This window comes from Chinchilla lanigera, unplaced genomic scaffold (assembly GCF_000276665.1).
Source record: "Chinchilla lanigera isolate Chin_1 unplaced genomic scaffold, ChiLan1.0 scaffold00044, whole genome shotgun sequence".
Lineage (NCBI taxonomy): Eukaryota > Metazoa > Chordata > Mammalia > Rodentia > Chinchillidae > Chinchilla > Chinchilla lanigera.
In genome coordinates, this window is record NW_004955445.1 from 507,227 (window position 1) to 517,839 (window position 10,613).

Consider the following 10,613-nt stretch of genomic DNA (forward strand, 5'->3'; position numbering starts at 1 on the left):
CACCTCCACTCTCAGATGTCTTCAGCCCCTCTGCTGCTCTGTCCTGACCTGAAGTTCCCCCTGCTGGATTCTCAGCCTACTTCAGAATACCCTTCCAGGCTCAGTCAAGCCCTTCTGCCCGCGTCCTTGGGAAGAGGCCTCAGACACACCTCCTCCACAGCTCGGCCGTCTCCTCAAAGAGCTGAAGGTGCCCCTGGGAGTCCCCAACTCCTAAACACCGAGGGTTTCTTCCTTGTCCACCCATACCTCTTCTAGCGTTATTCACCCCTCTTGAGTGGCTTCCTAGTCCACTGAGCATCCAGAAAGCCCCTCCTAAGTTCCTTCTCTTGCTGTGCTGCCCGCCTTCCCTCCTGCAGAAGGAAGTCCCCAAGAATATACCTGCAGGCAGTGCTTCGTTCTCCTTCCTTGTCCCTGTCTCAAAGATGCAGTTTCAAATTCCACTAACTATGACATCAGGCAAGTTATTTAATTCCCGGGGGCCTCAGTTTCCTCTTCTGTAAAGCGAGGGAAATAGTAATGCTTAACGCAATGGGATGGGAATCGCCTGGTGCGTGGGAAGTGCTCAAGATTCTACCCAGAGCTTCATAGATAACTGCGTCCGCCTGCCATGACGCCATAAGCAAGTCCGCACAGCCAGCCCTTGACCCTGGGAGAGACTCAAGTGTGTACTTCTAGCTTTTCTCAGACTCCTCTTCCTAGTGCCAATGTTCAAAACACGTTGAGGGAGTGTCTTATGACATCATTAATGCGGCCACAGACGGTCCCACTTATCACTGGGATGAGGACCTGTGTCACCGGGTCCACTGGACACTCAGCATGTTGCCTGGAATGCAGTAGACACTCCTCAAATACTTGTTGGGTGAGTGAATAGAAGCCTCTGTTCACAAGCAGCAGAATGAGATGTGGGCGGAGGAAAACTTCTTAATAACAGCTACTAACACCTAGAAAAACAATTGCAATGCAGGCAGCACCTAAAAAAGTTGAAGTAACTATGTAAGTAGCAAAAAGAAGATGTTCTGATAAGCATTCTATGCAAGTAAAACACCTAAAAAATTTTAACTGCGTTGAAAGAGCTTGTTTTTTCATAAAATTTTTCATTCCTTCTTTTAGTAATACAGTTGGTAGCCACATGACTTCCCTGTTTTATAAGCTTTAGTTCTGTCAAGTCTTCTTCAAGAATGCAAATGTAGATATTTTCATCTGAGTAGCTTTAACAGCAATCTGAAGTAGCAGTAGGAAAATGGTAAACAAAATACCCTATTTTATTTCATCCTGGTTAAATTGATCGCATTTTAACATACTCAGGGCATAAAAGAATAAGCTTTCATTAATGATTTTAAGCAAATTATACTTTATGAAAGGAGTTTTCAAGTGCACTATGTGAGCTTTCTGGACATGCTATTTCTTGTAAGTATATTTCTTCTGAGTGCATTCAAAGGCCATATAACTTAATTGCATCACTATAATTACCTCAATATTATCTCAACTAAGAGGTTTAAGTCCTTGAGCAGAAGGAGCACAGTGGAGCTACTTTGGAGAGCTGACTTGTTTGCTTCAGCTTTGTGCTGTATTATTATGTTTCATGGGACATAATTGCCCAATGATACAGATGAGCGCATGTAAAAGCTATCCATGTTATTACTACATTCTACAGAGGCACTTTATAAATCAAGAGATATTACCTTGATTTTTCATTCCTATTTTCATATTACCTGTATAATTTTTTTTCTTAATACAGAGCATTATGTATTCATTATATTTGGAACTACGTATAAGAAAAGGATTAAGCCAACCATAAGCCTAGTACATAGCACCCCTACCTAGGGATCATAGCTATGGACTCTTTATTCAGAAAACAAAGAAAGATGAAAGAAAGAAAAAATGAAAAAGAAAGAGAGAAAGGCTTTTGTAAAATTTTCCGGTATTTGCTTATTTGGTGCATGTGTGCATTATATACATACATAATTATTTTAGCAAGTGCAACAATAAATTCCTATCTCTACTCCTTTCCTGTCTACTTCCACATTTTTTTACCACTTGTGAAATATTCACACTATGGTGAATATTTTCCCATATCATGAAGTATTCTTCACTATCAGTTTTTTATATTAAGAGAAAACCCACACAAAACTAATCATTTTAAAGTGAACATTTCTGTGTCATTTAATCCATTCACAGTGGGGTATAGCCATTCCCTCTATCAGGTCCAAAATATTCTCATCATCCCCAAAAGAAAGCCCATACCATTAAGCAGCCACTTCTGATTCACTATTTCTCCTGCCAAATGTTAGTTGATTTACCCTTTCTGGATGCTTTTATCATAAAATATGTGGCCTTGTGTATATGGCTTCTTTCAGTTAGCATAATGTTTTCAAGGTTTATCCACACTGTAGTATGTACCCGAACATCATTACTGTGGAGAGAAGTAACATTCCATGGTATGCATAACTTCAATTTATTTATCCATTCCTCTGCTGATACACATTTGAGCTATTCCCACCTTGTGGTTGTTGTAAATCACATTGTCATGAACATTCTCAAACCCAGTACTCATTTAAGTTCTATTTTCAATTTTTGGGGGTAGAATTGTTAGGTTGTAGGGTAATTCTATGTTTAACTTTTGAAGAACTGCCTGTTTCACACAGCTGCTTAGCCATTTAAATTCCTACTAACAATGTATGAGGATCCCAATTCCCCAACTTTCAACAAAACTTATTTTCCAACTTTTTTGTTATAACCAACCACCTAGTGAATATTAAATGGCATCTAATCATGTAATATTCACCTCGATTCCAGCCTCCTTAGTAACCCTACCTAGTGTAGCATTTCATGGGCAGATGGCTTATTTACCTAGTGTTCTGATGATGGACATTTAAATTAATAAGTTTTTCTTTTACATGCAATGCTGTGGTGAACATCCTTAGTGTAATCTTTATACAAATTCTGTCTCTTGTTTTTAACATACAGTTAGCCTTCTGTACCCATGAATTTCACATTCACAAGTTCAATCAACCTCATAGCAAAAAAGATTGAAAAAAAATTGCATATGTCCTGAAGAAGCACAGGCTCTGTTCTTGTCATTATTTCTTAAATAATACAGTATAACAGCTATTTACATAACATTTGTATTGTATTAGGCATTACAAGTAATTTAGAGATGATTTAAAGTTACAGGAGGGTGTGCATAGGTGATAAGTAAATACTACAGTATTTTATATAAATGACCTAAGCATCACAGATGTTAATATTTGTTGGAGTCCTGGATCCAATCCTCTATGAATACCAAGGGATTACCATATATCCCTGAAAATGGATTTGTTGGAGAAAAAATAAAATTCAGACTTTGGACAGGTATCACCAAACTGCCTTCAAGAAACATTAATCTGATTTACATTTCTTGTCATATTTGATCTCTTTTTTGTAAGTTACTCACTCCTTGCAAGATAAATAACAGCTCTAAAGATAAATTGCGTTGTGCAATAAACCCAGAGGAGGCTGGGGATATAGCTCAGCCTCCCAGCGCCTGCATAGCAAGCATGAGGTCTTGAATTTGATTCCCAATACTAAAAAAAAAAAAAGAAAGAAGAAAAGAAAAGAAAGAAATAGTGTAGTGGAAAACCAGATTTCAAAAATGTATCTGCTAGGCATGGTAGGTCATGCCTGTACTTTCAGCGCTCGGAAGGCTTTTCATTGTCATGGTTATCTTTTTTAAAAAAGAAGAAATAGCTGGGATGAGGGAAGGAGAAAAGAAGCAAGGGAAATTAGATAGATGATAGACAGATGATGATAGATGATAGATAGATAGATAGATAGATAGATAGATGGGATAATTGTACCACTTTTGCTATTGGTTTGTTGAAAGGAACAGTTAATACTTAATTGTTTGATCAGTCTTACATACCTATATCTGGTGATCTGAGCAATACTTTAAAGATAACAATATATATTATAACAACTATTGTTAATTTCCTATCACCTTGTTTTGAAATTCTGTATTGTTTTTATTGTTTTCTGTTGTTTTGTTTTTGCCTTTGTTTTTTTTTTGTTTTTTGTTTTTTTTGTTTTTTGTTTTTTGTTTTTGGTTTTTCTCCGGTACCGGGAACCGAACTCACGACCTTGCACTTGCCAGGCAGGCGCTTTTGCCGCTGAGCTAAATCCCCAGCCCCCGTGTTTTTGCCTTTGTGTTTGGTTTTTTTCTCTTCTTTTTAAAATAAAAGAATCATCAAATAAATATATAGTCAAATATACACTTTGGATTGTTCAGTTCCAATGATCTGGGCCTGGGGATTTAGCTCAGCGGCAAAGCAGTTGCCTGGCAAGCGCAAGGTCGTGAGTTCAATTTCTGGTACCGGAAAAAAAAAAAAAAAAAAAAAAAAAAACAGTTCCAATGATCTGGGGCTTGAGTAATAACTCTTGGTTCAATTAAATCTCCACCTAGGTAGTCAACTTCTACAATCAAATGCACTCTTGACAATCTGTCATCACTTCTTTAGCAGTGTCTGATCTTCCCTTTGCTGTATGACCACCGTTGTGTCAGACTCTTAACTTTTTTGTTAAGGGGTTGACAGTTTATGTAGGTAAGATTATTAAGGCTGTAAAAATCACCTCTTTGGTGATGGTCTAGGTTTCCCTTCATGGACTCAGGTAAAACTGTTTGTGGAACTGATGACTTCTGTCACTGTTTACCAAAGAAGTGTCATTTCACACACTTTGTAGGTCCAGCATATAATTAATAAATGGAGAAAAACATTCTATGGGCAAGACAAATACCAATTTTAATTTTTAAGTGCTTTTGTTGTTACTTCTAAGCTATTATACAGAAACAACTTGGAGGTAACTACTTCCATAAAAGTATAATATAAAATTTATAATAATGGGTTTTTACTTTTTCAGAGTATGACATAAGTTGATATAACATAGGCCCTATTTTGTAGTGCAAGGCCCTATAATTATTTTTCATTTTTTCACCTTATTTAATTAGTCATGTAAACCAAAAGGATTCTTTTGTCTGCAGAGTCAGTAGGCTCTTCCATTTAGGAAATATTTTTTGTATAATACTTTGACTTTTTATTGTTCTAATTTGCTCTTGACTTCAAGTCACTTTCATTATTTGCTGATGGAGTTCCAAATCTAACTCTATCTTAACATTTGCACTAATGAATTTCTATTAGTACATGTTTGTCATGCGTAATAAATATACTCATTGTGGGAGTTGGTGCCTACACTGTCTCATCTTAATCTTCACCTTCCTCTCCTCTCCTTCCCTTCTCCCTCCCGCTCCAGACCTCTTTCCCCTCTGCATAAGGTCTTCCTCCCTATTTCCTATGTCTGTCTTTTTTTTCCCTCTTTAAATGAATTATTCTTTGAGTTTCTCATATAAAAGAAACTGTAAAGTATTTAACCTTCTGTGTCTAATTTATTTCACTTAGCCTTATGGTCTCAAAGTACATCCATTTTTCTATAAATGACTCAGAATTATCCTCCTTTACGGCACTGCCTTATTTTTAAAAAGAAATCATTATTGTAGCCCAAGCAGTACGCAAAGGTACATAGTCTCCTGGCCTGCTTAGGGGCATTAAAATAACTGACTCAAAAAATAAAATAAAATAGCTGATTCATAAAAAGTAGAAGAAAGTGGAATGTATTTGGTAGGGGACTTTTCAGCCTAGATACATAGAACAGACAACATGACTATAATGAACAAATAATTTCCTCCCCAGAAAGGAGACTTTTTGTCTAGTGTAAGGAAACAAAATGATTTATAATTCATATTCTCAGTATATTAACGTGCTTTGGGAGCATATCTACTTCCTAGAGGCATAACTTGTGCTCATCTACAAATCAGAACCACGTAGAAATGTGACACAAAACTAAAATTTCATAGGTTTCAACTACGAGGATTTGATTAATAACTGTAGTTAATAACTTGTTTTCTGGTGTCTGATCTAAAACAGCTTCGGCATTATTTTGAAATAAAGAACAAATTTCACCCTTTATGTTTTGAACTTGTTGCTGTTCTTTTTTTTTCTGTGGGGGTTCACTGGCTTTTGTTTTGTTTGTTTGTTTTTATGGTCCTAGGGATTAAACCCAGGGCCTTGACCTGAACTCCATCCCCAGCTCCCTACCTCTACTTTTAAATTTTGAGGCAGGGTCTCACTAAGTTACCAAGTTTTCCAGACTGGACCCAAACTTGTGATGCTCCTGCCTCAGCCTGCCAGAATGCTGGGACATTTGGGGTCTTTTTAATATTAAAATGTTCTAGTATTTTGTGATGCTGATGTGAGTCTGTCACTTAGATTAAGTAATCACTTTCCTCCTATTTCTACTCACACAAACAATGCAGTTTTTCAGATAAATTTATTCAAAAAAGTTTGTTTTTCATTCCTTGCTCATGGATAGGAAGAACCAACATCGTGAAAATGGCCATACTCCCAAAGCTGCTGTACAGATTCAATGCAATTCCCATTCAACTACCATCAACATACCTCACAGATCTTGAGAAAATATGCCTTAAATTCATATGGAACCAGAAGAGACCCAGAATAGCAAAAGCAATCCTGGGCAACAAGGACAAGTCAGGTGGAATCACAATCCCTGACCTGAAATTATACTATAAAGCCACTGTCATAAAATCCACCTGGTACTGGCTAAAAAACAGGCCTGAGGATCAATGGAACAGACTGGAAGAAACAGACACAACCAAAAACACACTCAACCACCTCATCTTTGATAAAGGGGCCAATCAAACTCACTGGAAGAATGATAGCCTCTTTAATAAATGGTGCTGGAAAAATTGGCTTGCTACCTGCCAAAGACTGAAAATAGACCCAAGCCTATCACCATGCACCAAACTCAAGTCAAAATGGTTCACAGATCTCAATATTAAACCAGAAACACTAAATCTATTGGAAGAGAAAGTAGGTAAAAACCTTGAAGACATAGGGGTAGGCAGAGAGTTCATGAATAAAAACCAAATTGCACGTGAATCACTTGAAAGAATCAACAACTGGGATCTCATCCTACTGAAAAGTTTCTGCACATCTAAAGAAATCACCAGCAGAGTCAAAAGAAAACCCACAAACTTGGAAAAAATTTTAGCTGATTGTCCCTCAGACAAAGGGCTTCTATCTAGAACATATAAAGAATTAAAAAATTTCAGCCCCTCCAAATTCAAAGACCCAATCCAAAAATGGGCAGCTGAGATGAATACACATTTCTCAGACAAGGAGATACAAATGGCAAATAAATATATGAGAAAATGTTCAACATCATTAGTCATTCGAGAAATGCAAATTAAAACAACACTAAGATTCCACCTTACCCCAGTAAGAATGGCTAGCATTAAGAAATCAACCAATAACAAATGCTGGCGAGGCTGTGGAGAAATAGGAACCCTTCTCCACTGCTGGTGGGAATGCAGACTGGTGAAACCACTGTGGAAATCAGTTTGGAGATTCCTCCGAAAACTAGGTTTAGAGGTCCCATTCAACCCAGCTATCCCCCTGCTGGGTATTTTCCCAGAAGATCTAAAAACATCATATCACAGTGATATATGTGCACCTATGTTCATAGCAGCACAATTTGTAATTGCTAAAATGTGGAAGCAACCCAAATGTCCATCCACCAAGAATTGGATAAGAAAATTGTGGTACTTTTATATAATGGAATATTACTCAGCTATAAAGAAAGATAAACTCGAGGCCTTTATATTTAAATGGTCACAACTAGAGACCATACTCATAAGTGAAATAAATCAAACATACATGTGCAACACCGCATTGTTTCACTAGTGTAAAACTTGAAAGAGTTAAGTTAAACTCGGAGGTATGATAGACACTGTGAAATGATAGGAAACCACTGAAGAGTAAAGGGCTTCTGGGATGTGGGAAAAGAGAAGGGAAAGAAGGAGAAATTATGTATGTATGTATATACAGGATAGTTAACATGGTTGTTCTTCTGTCTTCTATTTCTATGCTGAAAGAAACTGTCAATGAGTCTTTGGTTGACCAGTATTGCATGTCTATATCTGTTTTCATGAGAAGCCACTTTGAAGATATCAATATGTAATACAACCACCATTGTTAATTCCCTACCACTTTGTTTGTAACTCTGTATTGTCTGTGTTGTGCTTGTGATATGTCGTAAAATGTTGTATGTCTGTTAATGTCTCCCTCCTTTTATCTTTAAAAAAAAAAATTTTTTTTTAAAAGTTTGTTTTTGAAAATAGTTTGTTCAACTTGCCTTAAAAAATCATAACTAACAAAATGAAAGTTCTTTTCCAACCTGGCAGACATTGCTGTTCTCTTCTTCCTTTTCCTTTCCTTCTTCTCTTTCTTCCTCTTCTCATTTTTCTTCATCGCCTTCCTCCTCCTCTTTCCCCACTTCATTTTCTTGGGCTTTCTCCTGACCCTGTCATCTCAGCCAGCCGTCTCTGTCTCTGCCTCACCCTCCTTTCCTCTTGCCCTCCTTCCTCCTGCCCTGTCCTCCTAATACCCCCATCCACTGGAGAAATTCTTTTTTATGCACTTCCTACTTCACAGATGTTGCTTTACCCCTTTACGAATAGCCAGGATCTGTGCATAGACCTACATTCGACCAACCACATGTTCCTGTCCATGGCTTTTTAATGTCAGGGACAGATTTTAAGAAGAAGATGCACCTAGAGCTTATTCACCCTAGTGGCAGTAGAGTTAGGTGCTCAGGATAGGCAGTAGCAGATACACGCACGGGCAGGTGTCAGGGAAGGACCCTGCCAGCTATCTGAGATTCTCTTGCTTCCTGCTCCTGAAGTACTGGTCCCCTTTCCAATTTATCAAGCCTTTTCATTGATTCTGTGAACTGTTGATATCTTTCCAATAAATCCCCACCTGCTGAAGTTAATCAGGGTCAATTTCTGCTGTCCAAAATCCTTGACTTATATAGTGTATATCTTGGTTTAAAATACAAATTATCTTGGTTTAAAATACAAATTTTTAGTTTATCACTGATGGTATCTATTAATAGAGAATAAATCTGAAATTCTAATTCAATAGATATTTGTTAAGGGTCTGGCTAGAGGTGGCAAAATTTTTCCCCAGGGGCTCAAAATCTAAGGAAGACACCTATACATACGGTCAAGGCCCAAAGCCAATTATTCAGCCTCTGACATCAGAGCAGGCCAAGGTAACAGGGCTATGAAAAAGGGGGAAGTTCTCACCACTGGCCCTGAGATCCTCTACAGACATGAGGCTGGAGCCAGCCCGGTCACGCCAGCTTGGTTAGAAAATGTGCTATGTTCTTGTTTAGGACAGTGAGTGCTAAGAACCCTTGAAATTCTAGACTAAGAATGGGCTGACCCCTCCAATCTCACTCGGATTGCCGTAGAAACAAGACAGCAAGAAGAGTTAATGATTTTTCAGTAGGTCACTCGTGTATAGCTCTATTTATTTTCTTTAGAAGCCACTTTGAAGATACCAAAGTATAGTACAACAACTCTTGATAATCTCCTACCTCTTTTGTCTGTAACTCACTATTATTTGTCTATTTGTTTTCCTGAGAAACTATTTTGTAGACAATAATATGTAAAATGATAACCATCGATAATTTCCTACCATTCTGTCTGTAATTTGCTAAGTCCCCCCTATTATTATGTTATCCTTCTTTTATTGTTTAAAATAAAAAAAAATTAAAAAAAAAAAAAAAGAAAGAAACAAGACAGCAATGGCCATGCATGCAGTGGAACCAGTGCTCCCCCACACCGCTTCTCTTCCCAGTACCACCAGCTCCCTGCTCTAGGTTTCTCCTGAGCTGAGTGGGAGTGTAGGAACCAAGGCCCATGCCAGGGAGCAAGAGCCATTGTGTGAGAGCTTTATTTTTCCACAGGAAGACAAAACAACTTGATGAAAGCATCACTAGTTTCACTTTAAAATATTTAGTCAAAGGGCTGGGGCACAGCATGGTGAAGATCACGTGCATCGGATGTGCAAGACCCTAGCACATCCCTAGCACACACAAAAAATATTTTTAATTAAGAAAATAAAAATATTTATGTAAAAGATCTTGGGCAGGATGTGTTTAAGGTTAAGTGCACGATTTATGTGCCATTAAATCCTTTTATCCAGTAGCATTAACATTATTTCCAAAGGTCCCAGAATCCCCAAAAGTCTGAGTACTCTTTTGTCATGTTTCATTGGTTGCCTCAGACTTCACAGGTATAAACGGATGAGTCCAGAAACCAGTGTGGGAGTAGCTGGAGCGTGGCTGTGGCTGCCCTGTACCTCTGCACCCGGGATGTCTCATTTCCCCTGACCACGTGAAAGCATGGTAAAAATGAAGTGATTCCTCACTGCTAACGTCCTATAACAAAGAAGGGAAATATCTTTGGAATAATTTGACAGTTGTTACCATGCCATACATGGACCAAAAGAAGGTATTCACCATTATCTGTTTAAAATTTTGATATTTGGCCTTGAGATATTTATTTGCTCAGAAAACCTTAGATTTCTTTTGAATTAATTTTTTAAAAGTAAATTTTGAATGCTTGCCTTCAAGAAATGCCCTTGATTGTAAAGAGCAAGCAAATCCAGACACGGAGGAGACCGGAGGAGGTTAAAAGGTGCATCGACAGAGAGGAG